The sequence below is a fragment of the Strix aluco genome, chromosome 10 (genome assembly GCF_031877795.1).
Source record: "Strix aluco isolate bStrAlu1 chromosome 10, bStrAlu1.hap1, whole genome shotgun sequence".
Classification (NCBI taxonomy): Eukaryota; Metazoa; Chordata; class Aves; order Strigiformes; family Strigidae; genus Strix; species Strix aluco.
The window spans coordinates 25,739,062-25,751,871 of record NC_133940.1 but is presented as its reverse complement, the minus strand read 5'-3'; the positions used below and the strand labels follow the sequence as shown (position 1 = coordinate 25,751,871).

General features: G+C 41.7%; 1 protein-coding gene across 3 annotated transcripts in view; it reads left to right on the top strand.

The window, feature by feature from the left end:
* The window catches only part of DACH2 (dachshund family transcription factor 2), a 308,940-nt gene that overhangs the window by 276,744 nt on the left and 19,386 nt on the right, over positions 1 to 12,810 (top strand). The gene's annotated exons all lie outside the window — the stretch shown is intronic.

The following is a 12,810-nucleotide window of genomic DNA, read 5'->3' as shown; positions in this document are numbered from 1 at the left end:
ATACCTTTCAGAATTTTACAAAACTAGCTGATTAAATCTGATTTTAAATACTACTTTCAGTCTAGAACCCTGCCTTTTTAATAATCAATTAAAACATTGTTTCATTGTGTTTATTCAGTGCGCATAAAGCACTGCTTGACATGTATTAGACCTTACATAGCAGTACACAGCTGTAGCCCATCCAGCATTTTCCAAATGAGTTTGCACAAGGAATAAAAGATTGCCATCTGAGCAACACTGGAGGGAGACAAGAGCAGACAAAAGGCAGTTAAGCGCTACAAAAAAAGAAAAGACCCTGTTGAGAGAGAAATTTCTGAGCAAATGCCTCAATTTCACAGGGAGCTACTGTAGCAGGCAATGTACATTGATTTCAGCACATGAAGTACATTGCATTTGGGATTCATTAAGCTTCATTTTGTGCACTATCGTGAATGGGTATGTCAGCTACTCTCTCAAGTAATGCACAGTTTCAAAACAAGGAGGTAGAATAAACCAAAGTGAAAATATTATGTGCCCCGCAAAGAGAGTAAGCCAGCTTTAAAAGGAAAATGCTTTGGTTGCTAAAAGCTGTAAGTCACAGTAGCAGTAATCAAAACCTAAACATTTTTAAAAGATTTTATGCTTACAGAGTTTTTAATATGACTTATAAACACCAATAAGTTCATACTCCTGACTGACTAGTGGGAGTCCCACTAGGACAGATGCGCTAATGGAATGCAGAGCCTTATTTCTGTCATTTGGAAGAAAATACACGGACAACTGTTTCATACATTTTATTCACTTTTTTACTGAATATGAGCAAGGTATTTTTGGTTTTGGTCATGGTTGGTTTTTCAACTTCTGTATTTGCAGCAGGAGGGTGCTTAGGATGGTGCTTATTTTCTCTCCCCTCTGTTTTCCCTTGGGAGCCAGCTGCAGAGCTCGCCGTAGTGCTTCCCCGCCTCTCCAGGCGTCGGCTGCCAAATGTAGAAGCCACAGAAAGTGGCAGGTCTATGAAGTTGGATTTTTGAGCCACCAACCAAATCCAGGGCTGGCTTGAAATCTGTTTGTGAATGCGTGGGGGGTCTGGAGTTCTGGGTTTCTGTGTAATTTTTTTGGTTAGTATTTTTTTTCAGTTGAGAAGCATGTAAGTCCCAGAGATTTATCCAAAAATCTGTTTAGTAGATTTTATTTAGTAATGATGATGCCAGTGGCATTTTTTGTTTGTCTTAAATTCTACTGTGAATTATAGTGATTTAGAAACAAAAAGTTCATGAAGTTTCTCAAAATTTTCCTGGAGTGATTGGTTTGCGATGCCAAATCACTAAAAGAATGGGATTGTACATACACATGGCTGTGATGGGGGATAAAAAAACAATTCATTGCTCAGTTCTCCAGCTTTTGTGCTTTGCCTTCAGCAGATATTAGGCTGTTATTAATGAAATTAGCCTAAGCAACAGGGCTTTACTGCCAGACTTTGCTCTATGGTACATTCTGCAGCAGAGCATAACTTTCTGCATCATGCTGTCCAGGTTTATGGCCCAGGTGCTTGAGGCGTCAGTGGAGAGAAGCTGATGACCAGTTGCTGGGAATTGTACTCCTGCACTGTACCAGTAACCTGATAGAGGAAAGCACAGGAGTCTGGAATCAGCCACTTGTGGTTTTGATACTTCATTTAACACTTTTTTTACAAGTGCTGTTTGTCTCAGCTGTGGTTTGGGAGTCCCTGCTGACCAGGGGGTCACTGCAGAGGGGCTATGCCTGGAGGGTGAGGAGAGGCCCGGAGCGTGTGGCAGCACAGCGTCCTGCCTGCCCCGCGGCCAGGCACCGCGCTCGGGCCCAGCTGGAGGAAGACTCCACTAGATTAACGTCAGGTAGCTGCTGTTTTCTGCAGAAAGCTTTCCTCTTTCTTTCCTTTCCCCAGTATTTGATCTTTTAAAAGAGCTCAGGGTAAGTGACAGCAGTAGACTTAACAGTTATTAGGTTGCAAAGTAGTGGATGTGGACTACTTGGTGGTTAGCTTACATTTATACTCCGATCGCAGCTGCCATTTGGGTCAGAAAGAGTTTTCCCTTTTGATAGATTGGCTGTGTGCTAGGAAAACTTGTCTTTCCCCAGAGCATCATGTAATTATTTGGTGGCGAAGAGTTGTGCTACGTTGCTATGGACATGCGGCTCTCCACACTGAGAGCTGCTGTAATGCTGATATATGTGAGTCTAATCATTCTGTCACTGAGATGTAATATCGATATGCCAGGACAACATTTCTATCAGAGGGCCTATTACTTGCCCTCTTGGTTGAAGAGGGGAGAAGGACTGGGATAAGCCGAATTCAGACCGTTTCTTAGCCCAGGAGAGGCTCGGTTGTGTTAGGGTTCAGTTCTGGAACATGTAATATCGGCACAATATAAAGGGCAGCACTTAGGAGCGCTGCTGTGCTCTGCGGGCCAGCTCAGCCCCGGGGTGGGAGGTGGGTGCTCGTCCCATTCCGTGCAGGACCCCGGGTGCTGTGGCAAGGGCCAGACTGGCAGGCAGGCGGGAGGCTGGGGGGTGCCGCAGCCCCGTGCCCACTGCCCGTGCTGGGGGACTGAGGGACGTGCTATGAGCCACGTGGGGGTCTGCGGAGCTGCTGCGGGGTTAAAGTTTTCTGTGGAAGTCTGCAGCAGGGCTGTGTCGGGAATTGTACTGGTAACAGCTACAGCTGCTGGTTAACAGAATTGCTGCTCGCCTGTAGAATTAAACCAATCAGAAGGTAAATTAAAAGGGGATGAATTTCTCATGCTTCTTGATAATCAGGGTTTATAAAATCAAAGTGTAGCTGAACCAAATTCAAATAGTAAGATATATAAGCAGAGTGCTTCTTTGTTGACATCTGAAGAATTCATAATTCATTCAGAAGGAAACTTTTAAGGTGATCATCTTTCTGGGTATATTTTCCTGTTAAGGCAATCGTATTTCTCCTAGCGATCAGTTTTGAAAGTTGTCTTATTTCTACAGTGCAAAAATCCTGCTGGTGAACATCCCCCAATTGCACTCATAATTATTTCTGATTAAAAGTGCCCTGGCCTGACAGCACTAGGGAAATTAATAGGAGAAGCTTTCTACAAGTTTTAGAAGATGAGCAAAGACATACTCCCTCTTAAAATTATTTAAGCAGGTGCTGTGGGAAGCCATTGCTTTTATAAGGCTCTTCAGATGTTTACAGCAAAACATTTTTTCCCAGTGATTGAATTTTTCGAAGTACTAAAATACCACGGAGAAATATGTTTCCCACCAGTTTTATGGCTCCCTGGATGCATTCTATACAAACCTTGTATCTGCCTGGACACAAACACTCTATTGCAAAAAGATATCTTGCCATTTTAACAAGCTATACTGCTTTGAAAGGATACACTGCATCACCAGTGGGAATGTCAGTACCTTAAGAGTAATACTTCTTTAAGGGTACTATTTTATTAAAGCAGACCTCAGTAATTTGTTCCTGACTGTTATACACCCTTATTTTATTAAAGGTATTTTACATCTGTGGAGGAGATTACTACCACTCCTATTTTCTCTACTGCTTGGCTTTAATGGATGGTGTGGAATATAATATTTATTAAGCCTAAGCAGGGGAGGACATAATAGCAGAATTGTCCTTTATAACCTATTTTACACAGTTGTAAAATAAACCTTAATAAAGCAGGAATAATTATCCAGGAATATCCAGGAAATGGAGTACTCTGCCAGCTTCAAATATTTGGAGGACTTAACTGCTGGTTATACATTTACTTTAAGAAATTGAAGTCAACAGTATTATTATTGATATTAGTTGGTACTATTTTAAAATATATTATGAGATGAACTATCTAGTGTGTTACTTAGCATAAATCATATAATGCATAACTATAATCTCTATATAGTATTAACTGTGTATACCTACAGAAGACAAACACATTACAAAAATATTTATACTTACTAATCTTGAGGTTTAGAGTTCCCTTACCTTATTCTGATGGCACCCAGAGCCCTGCAGCTGGCTCCCTGGCCTCCAGTCAGTTCTGCTGGGGATCACTAGGCCTTGATGTCAGGCAATAACATTGTTCCTTACTGCTCAGTCCTGGATGCCTTTAGATTTGCTTATGGCCAGAGAGGACTTATGTTTCCTGCCTGGACCCCAGCAGGCAGTGAGTGTGCTGATTCCAGCCTGGTTTTGCACGAGATTAGGACCACAGACTTTGCACCTAGCGTATGCACAGTTGACATCTGAATAGTTCCCTGGACCAGGAAGACAACTTCAAAAAAGCCTTTCCTGGTGGCACATTTGCGGCTTTAGCAGGCAGCTGGAGTTTTTCAGGTGCAAAATGGGAACACAGGCATATGTGCTATACTGGTGAAAATTTGGTCCCACTGATCACAGCTATCTGGAAGCATTTATAGTTGTGTGGCGTTTGTGAATAGCAAAAATGGAATCTTTCTAATGAGATCTGTTTCAAATTATTGGTTATACTACCAAATACTGCAATAAAGGGGGTAGATGATGAAAATTATTTAAAAGCACATTGTGTATTTTTATTACAATGAGTGGGACATGAAAGAGATTGCCTAACTGGAGGCACAGGCGGCCTTTTCTGGGTACATGGTGTTGCTTGGCAGTTCTTGACTACTGCATCAACAGGCATGGCGGCCGTCTGCAGTGCTTGCCCGGCATGGAGCGCCTCACCTTCAGGCAGACCTGCGTAGGTGGGGTTTGCAGGCAGCTGCCAGCTTGTGCTGCCCATCCTGCCATTTACACCTCCTGGGAGCTACCTCCTGTCCAGACGCCACGTGGCTGCAGTTCACATGGCGCTGGGATTGAGTTACTGCCCTTCTCCCTCCCCGCGTGCCCCATGCGGGGCTGTTGGCTCCACGCTGAAGCTCAGTTTATTCATCTGCCCGTGGTGCTCACGCCCCACAGTTGTGTCTGGCCAGGAGCTGGATTGTGTCTGCTGCCTGAGGACGTGGCAGAGCAGGCACGGTTCTGCCTGCGAGTGGACCTCTCCATCTGCGGAGGGGGGACAGATACTCTCCAGCCAGCCCTGGCTGCCTGTGCTGGTAGGCTGAAAGTTCAGTTAACAGACATTTCTTGAGCTTGAACACCATCAACCTGTTCCTATTTATCCTCATCACATCCAGCCCGTGTTTCTTCACCTGTCTTATGCAGTAATTTTACTGTTTATTGTACTGCTTCTTGGGTAGCTTTGTTCTTCTGTTTGCTATATGATTTCTCTTGGTGGTGGCAGTCACTGGAATCTGTCTCAAAGGAAAAAAGGGAAAGATTTCATATTAAGGACCTAATGCAGCTTTGCAAGAAACTGATGCTTGATCAGATACTCCAGAAGGACTGGGAAAGCAATGCCTATCTTCCCCCTTCCTTCCTGATTTCTTCCTCCTGTGGTCCTATTTGTATTTTTTTTTTTCATAAATGAATATTGTGGAAATGATTTGGACTAAAGTTATTACATTAATTATCCAAACTGACATTTTTGCAGTGTGTGAAAGGACAGGGTGGTATGTAAAATAGATGCACTAAGAACACCTACAGTATGACAACAAGTAGCAGGGTAATTGCTGAAAATGAAGTCTTTTCTGCTATCCCTTCCCTTCAACATCTGTTGTTCCATATGGAGTCATAAATATTTGCAACAAAATAGTTGAAGAAATAATCTCAACATTAATAGGGAAAAGCTGAATCCGCCAAGAAAATTGAAGAATCTTTTTTTTCTTGGCAAGTTCCTCCTACCCATCCTCATCTGACAGTTTAAAATCTCAGTAGAAGAATAGTCAGACTACAGTGATGCTTAAAAATCACCATGAAAAAAAAAAAAACTTTGTGAATGTTAATAGGAGAGTTAGCTGAGAAAAAAATTTATAACCTCTTGATAATGGCCATGAGGAGGATTTTGTTTATTTTGTTTCATTTTACTCCTTTCTTCCACGCCACAGTAATTTTATTACTAGCCTTTTATTGAACAGTTCACATTTTCACTTCTCTCTATTGTCAGTAGACATAATGCTTCTTGTCGTTGTGAGGAATGACAAGGTACTATTACTAGCTGAAAGTAACTAGCTACTTTAAATTGCCATATGGAAAATGCGGATCGATAGTACTTAAGCTTCTACTTAGATTAAGAAGCAACTTAAAACAGAGAACAACTTCAAATGTTTTGGAGTCCAGATTACCAAAACCTGCCTGAGGAGCAGCTTGTAGGAGAAAGCAAGTATAGTAATAACACAGACAGGCTATAGATTGTAAATAATTCTTGTGAGTGTAAATTATAGCATTTTGAAGGCTTTTAATATATTTATTAGTAGCCTTAATTGTACTTACGGTTCTCCATAATGAACAGAATTTAATCAGGTGACATCAGTTGTATTTGTTTTTCATAATCTGTACATATTGAACCTTAGACTGAAGTTACTTACAGTGAAACACTTTAGTTCTGATGTCTAGCTAGTGAATCGTTGTACTTCTCAATTTCATTTTTTATTGTGGCAAACCTAGTGTCTCATCTAACTCAGGTCCTTTTTTTTAAGGTTTGAATTAATAAAATATTTTCAGGTGTTTTTACAGTCACTGCCATGTGAACATCAGAGTATATTGTAAATATGTTGAAGTTATAAATAGGTATAATTTTCTGTGTTATTAATGAGAGTACATTGATGAAAATGTCAAAGCCGTATAATTACGCACCTCTTGATAAAGAGTGCACAGTAAAGACAATTTGTAAACTGTAATTTCACCCTTTTCTAGTGAAATCTTAATTTCTCTGCTTTTTGCCTCCTCCTCCTATTCAGACACTTAAGTGCCTGCTTTATGACGTCCTTCAGGAAAACACACCCTCTTCATTCCTGAGAACAGGTCTATGGAAAGGTGGTGAATGCATTGCTTGCGTGGTTTGCTTCCTCTTTTTTTACTACTACAAATACTCAGTTTTTCCTAAGCTGGCGCATTGCTCTAAATGTAACAGGCATGGCTTGTAAAAGCAACGGTAGGAGGGCTAAGGAGAATCTCCGTCCTTTACTGGATACGGGGGGAAACAGTGGCAAAGGAAAAGGAAGAAGCTGAGGTACTTAATGCCTCAGTCTCTAATGGCAAGAGCAGTTGTTCCTGCCTGAGCTGGAAGACAGGGTCGGGGAGCAGAATGAAGCCCCCAGAATCCCCATAACGTAGCGACCTGCTACAGCACTTAGACACACACCGGTCTCTGGGGCCGGATGGGATCCACCCGAGGTATGGAAGTGCTCACCAAGCCACTTCACATCATTTACGAGCAGTCCTGGCTCAGCGGGGAGCTCCCAGGTTACTGGAGGTCAGTGAATGTGATGCCCATCTACAGGAAGGGCCGGAGGGAGGATCCGGGGAGCTACAGGCCTGTCAGCCTGACCTCAGTGCCAGGGGAGGTTATGGAGCGGGTCATCTTGAGTGCCATCACGCGGCACATACAGGACAACCAGGTGATCAGGCCCAGACAGCGTGGGTTGATGAAAGGCAGGTCCTGCTTGACTGACCTGATCTCCTTCTGTGACAAGGTGACCCGCTTAGTGGATGACGGAAAGGCTGTGGGTGTTGTTTACCTGGACTTTAGTGAAGACTTTGACACTTGTTTCCCACAGCATTCTCCTGCAGAAACTGGCTGCTCATGGTTTGGACGGGTGTACTCTTTACTGGGTAAAAAAACTGTCTGGATGGCCGAGCCCAGAGAGTTGTGGTGAATGGAGTTAAATCTGGTTGGTGGCCGGTCCCGAGTGGTGTCCCCCAGGGCTCAGTACTGGGACCAGTTCTGTTTAATATATCAACGATCTGGAGGAGGGGACTGAGTGCCCCATCAGTAAGTCTGTAGACGACACCCAGCTGGGCAGGAGGGCTGATGTGCTCGAGGGTTGGCAGGCTCTGCAGAGGGGTCTGGGCAGGCCGGACCGATGGGCCGAGCCCAGTCGTGTGAGACTCAACAAGGCTCAGTGCCGGGTCCTGCGCTTGGGGCACAACAGCCCCGCACAACGCTGCAGGCTTGGGGCAGAGCGGCTGGAAATCTGCCCAGAGGAAAAGGACCTGGGGGGGTTGGTCATCGGCCAGCTGAGTATGAGCCAGCAGTGTGCCCAGGTGGCCAAGAAGGCCAATGGCATCCTGGCTTGTATCAGGAACAGCGTGGCCAGCAGGGACAGGGAAGGGATCATCCCCCTCTACTCGGCACTGGTGAGGCCGCACCTCGATGACGGGGTTCACCTTTGGGCCCCTCACTACAAGAAAGACACTGAGGGGCTGGAGTGTGTCCAGGGAAGGGCAACGGAGCTGGTGCAGGGTCTGGAGCACAGGTCTGATGGGGAGTGGCTGAGGGAAGTGGGGGGGGGTTAGTCTGGAGAAGAGGAGGCTGAGGGGAGACCTCATCGCTCTCTACAACAACCTGACAGGAGGGTGTAGTGAGATGGGGGTCGGTCTCTTCTCCCGAGTACCAAAAGACAGGACAAGAGCAGAAAGTCTCAAGTTGCCCCGGGAGAGGTTTAGACTGGATATTAGGAAAAAATTCTTCACTGAAAGGGTTGTCAAGCTCTGGAACAGGCTGCCCAGGGAAGTGGCTGAGTCACCACCCCTGGAGGTATTTAAAAGACCTGCAGATGTGGCACCTAGGGATGTGGTTTAGTGGCAGAATTGGCAGTGCTGGGTTAATGGTTGGACTCGATGATCTTAAAGGTCTTTTCCAACCTGAACCATTCTGTGGTCTACATTTTCCCCGTGTTGAAAACAATTAAAAGGTATTATTAAACATTTCTTTAGGACAAATTCAATTGTTTCAGAGTGCACAGGTGAGAACCAGCTTGGACGCAGATATCATGAAGCGGAGCATAGTTGATGTTACTGTTTTGTGATAGTTTCCAAAAGCTTTTAAGGCAGCCTGGAAATGTATATATAATGATTAGATACTATTTTTAAAGTGAAGTTTTTTTATGGCAAAGCTCAGTAGTGAAAAATGCTTGTGTGCTATCAAGTTGTATCAATCATTTGAAAATGAAATAAAGTCTGATTTAAAGCTAGTGCGCTGGATTAATCAGCTACTCCCCAGTTGCATTCATTGACCCTGTTCATTCAGGGACTGTAATTAAGAAAAACAGCAGTGACTTTAAATTTGGCACCTGAATCACAAGGTTAAAGCAGTAAATTTCTAAGTCTGATTGGTGCCAGGTTAGGAGGAGGTATCTCTTTTCTCACTGATGAACAGGAGTGCTCAGCTCCTGGCAGAGATGCAATGAGTGAGGGAGAAAAAGGCAGGCAGAGGTTTATGGAGGATTTTCAGAGTTATTAAGACACTGAAGACAGATAACCCTGTCCTTGCAGACTTATAGATACAAAATATTTGAAATAAACAATGCTTCAGATTACGGGGTTTTCATACTTACCTTACTGTAAAATAAAATAATTCTACTAGTTTGTAGTTAATCAACACAGAAATTGCCAAGGTTTAAAATTAAATAAGAAGTCTCACTTTTTTTGAAGACTGCTTTTTGCAATCCAAAATTAGAATTTGAGCCTAATTCTGTCACAATACCCATGTTTGGACAGCGTTGCCTATCACTTGTTGTGAAGCAGATATACAACTGGAAGTCAAGGGACTTCTTGCCTCTATAAAGATATATCAGTTTGGATGAGTCTGGAAGATCTTTGGGTCAATAATGCTATTTCAAATAAAAATGTATCTTATTTTCAGAGATGAGTAGAACATACAAGCCAGCTGATGTTGCAGATCCTCTTTTTTGTTTAATTAAAAGTCAGAAAAGTGCATTAGAGTATCTAGGCTGTTCTTTTGTGACTGTGGACCATGAAATGTAATCCCCATCACTCAGATATGAAGCTCAAAGAATTATAATTGAGATAAGCCATTTTAGTCCTTAGGTTTCTAAACTGTATGCCACAGGCAGGGAAGGGGAGTGATCCAGCTGCCATCTATGTCCAAAACAGTCTTACTAATGCTGGTTAAAGGCTTTCTGAGATCAAATGTCTTGGTCAGTAACGAACAGATTAATAATGATAAATTTTGTATAAATTATTACACTCTTCTCCATATGCCACATATTTATTTTATGCATGACTTATATTCTGTGAGCTATTTGAGGTGAATAATGCTTATAGAGCTCCAGATAGATAAAGTTTTGAAGTGTATGTGCAGAAATAACCTGGTGGTCTATCTAGTGTTAGGCAAGATGTAAATTGTAGCTTTAATATTTCTACCTTGTTTTGAGGAGGATGTGACATGTCAACTGTATCAGGTATACGAATGACAGCTTCCAAAGCATGCCTTCTGGTAGAATATAAACCAGCTGGCAAATAAAATTGCCTGTTGGTTTGGGCCATGCACTGTCATGGAGGGAGCAGTTCGCGTTACTCGTGTTCCCAGTGCTGCATTTAGTCCATAGGTTGATGTTTCATCTTCCAATCCCTATTTCTGCCACTTAGGCAGAAGACAGAAGATGAAATACTTCAGTATCTTGAATTAAGAACAAGAAACTTTCTAGCAGATTTCCATGTGCTTTCCCAGGATAATATTCCATTCACTGTTAGTGGTTACCGTGTATTTCTTTTCTCTGCAATATAATTCTTGCTTTCACCTATTCATCTGGATGCCAGCTAGAAATTAAAATAAAAAGACTGCACTCTAAATGGATTCCTGAATGCTATTATAAAGCGTGGCAGGTTTAACAAACAAGCTCGATAAAAGTAGTTCCCACTTTGCTTCAATAAATAGAAAGGTTGTTTGTGTCCTTGGTTAGATTGTAGTTGTCCTAGCTTTATTTCTTGCTTATTCTGTTGTACTATATGTGTGAGTGCAGCTTTTAGCATTTATATTTTTAGTGTTCTTTAAAATCAAAATGCTTAAATCAACATCTTTTCTATTCAAGAGATGCATTTGATACAATCCACAAAAAATGCTTCCAACACATGCCATTTTTAATTGCTTTACCAATTCTGATTTTTCAAGTCTAGCTAATAAATTTCTGCCTAACTGTGCACTTATTCAGAATATGGGTAAGATGTAGACACCATTCAGATGTGAAGACCTATTACAAGATTGAAATAGATTTCTAATGCATTTATCATTCATCTTTGCAGAGTGTGATTTCAATCAGAAAAAAAAAAAGATGAATGGTTTGACAGTTTCCACCCATATACGCTAAAACATAATATGCTTCTTCTAGTTTTCAGCTATTACAGACTTTAACATGCAATGTGACCTTGGTCTGCAAAGCATGTTTGGTTAGCACAAAAACTTAATCATAAGAAGTCATAAGTAGAATCCTTCTTCTTTACTGCCCTTTTTCTGGGACTTGGAAATTTATTGCTTCTGGGACAGGTAGGATATGAACAATGGGCCAAATAGAGTCCAGGGTTATCTCATCTGTGTGAAAACGGCTGCTGAAAATCGATGTGACCTCTGCTACACTGTCATCCCAATTCCCACCCTCTGTGTCCTATTTGTCTTTTGGTAGAAGCTTAGATCTGTGTGCTGTCTCTATGTGTCTCTCTTGGGCCAGATTATCAAAATGAATCATTGCCTGCATACCTCTTATATTTCTATTTATTTTCCTGGTGTTGACTAGGTCTGATGAAATATGATTCTTTTTGCATTTGATCCTCACTGCAGCAAGCAGCACCTAATTTAGCTGTGTCTATCTCTTTAAAGAAGAGTAATACTATTTTGAAACTTCAATCTGCTGTACAGTAACATTACAAACCATAGACCATGCAACCTGTCTTCACAGTCAATAGTAATTTTCCTTTCGGCCAATTCAATGTTATTACTTTCATCTCCAAATAGTACAGATTTCTAGAGATTTTAAAGCTGCTATAGTTTTGTTATGCATACGCCATGTATTACTTTCTTTTTCAAATGCCACTTCTGTTTAGTCTTTTGTGACTCCATGGCTTAGATATTATTTCTGTGTAGCATCATTTTAAAAACTCTGCCTCTGATATATTTAAATATGAGAAATGGTGTATCTGAATCAGTACGATCTCCGTGGTCTGAGTATGTTACTGGAGCTGAGGGTTTTTTTTTAAATAGATTATTTAAATTACATGACCACAGCTCTAAAATGATAGCTGTGAAGATGTGCAGAGGTTACTGACTTTTGTTGTTATTAGTCCTGAGGAATCATTATGAAGATGTTCCACTTAATGAACTCACACAGTGAAAACAAAATACTCCCTAAACAGAGATTTCAAAGAATACTTGAAAACTGCTAATGCTCCTGGTTTGTTGTCACTAACGTGTTTTAGAAGCACAGCAAAAAGCACTTGCTGCTCAGGAGATGCTCCTGGAGTTTGTTAAACTGGATAGTAGTACTGCTGTTGTTGTCAGATTCTGTGTGGTTTTTTTTTTTTTTAATAAGAGGGGTGGGAGAAGGGGGCCTTTTGAATGTGGTATGATCTAATTGTAAATTCTGGCTTTAACATGACCAAGACACTTGACAAATCAAACTATCGGGAGTGGCTGTGCAGTTGCCCTTAGGAAACACATGCATCGTGAACTTACGGTCAATACATTAGTTGCAAGCTTTACTAAAAAGCAATTGCTGAGAAGATATTCTTCAGGATTTCTGCAAGTGCAGAAACATAGAAACTGGGTTCCCCTGTAGTATTACTCAGAAATATTTTTTTAACATTTTGGAGTAAAAGAAATGTACAGAGTTTGGCTTTAAAGACCACTAGATTTTAATTTTGGGGTTTTCAGCAATTAACTCGGTGTTTTAAGCTGAGTATGTGAGGAAGAACTTCTCATAGCGATCTGAGAGGAGATACATTTACCATCCTAAAATATG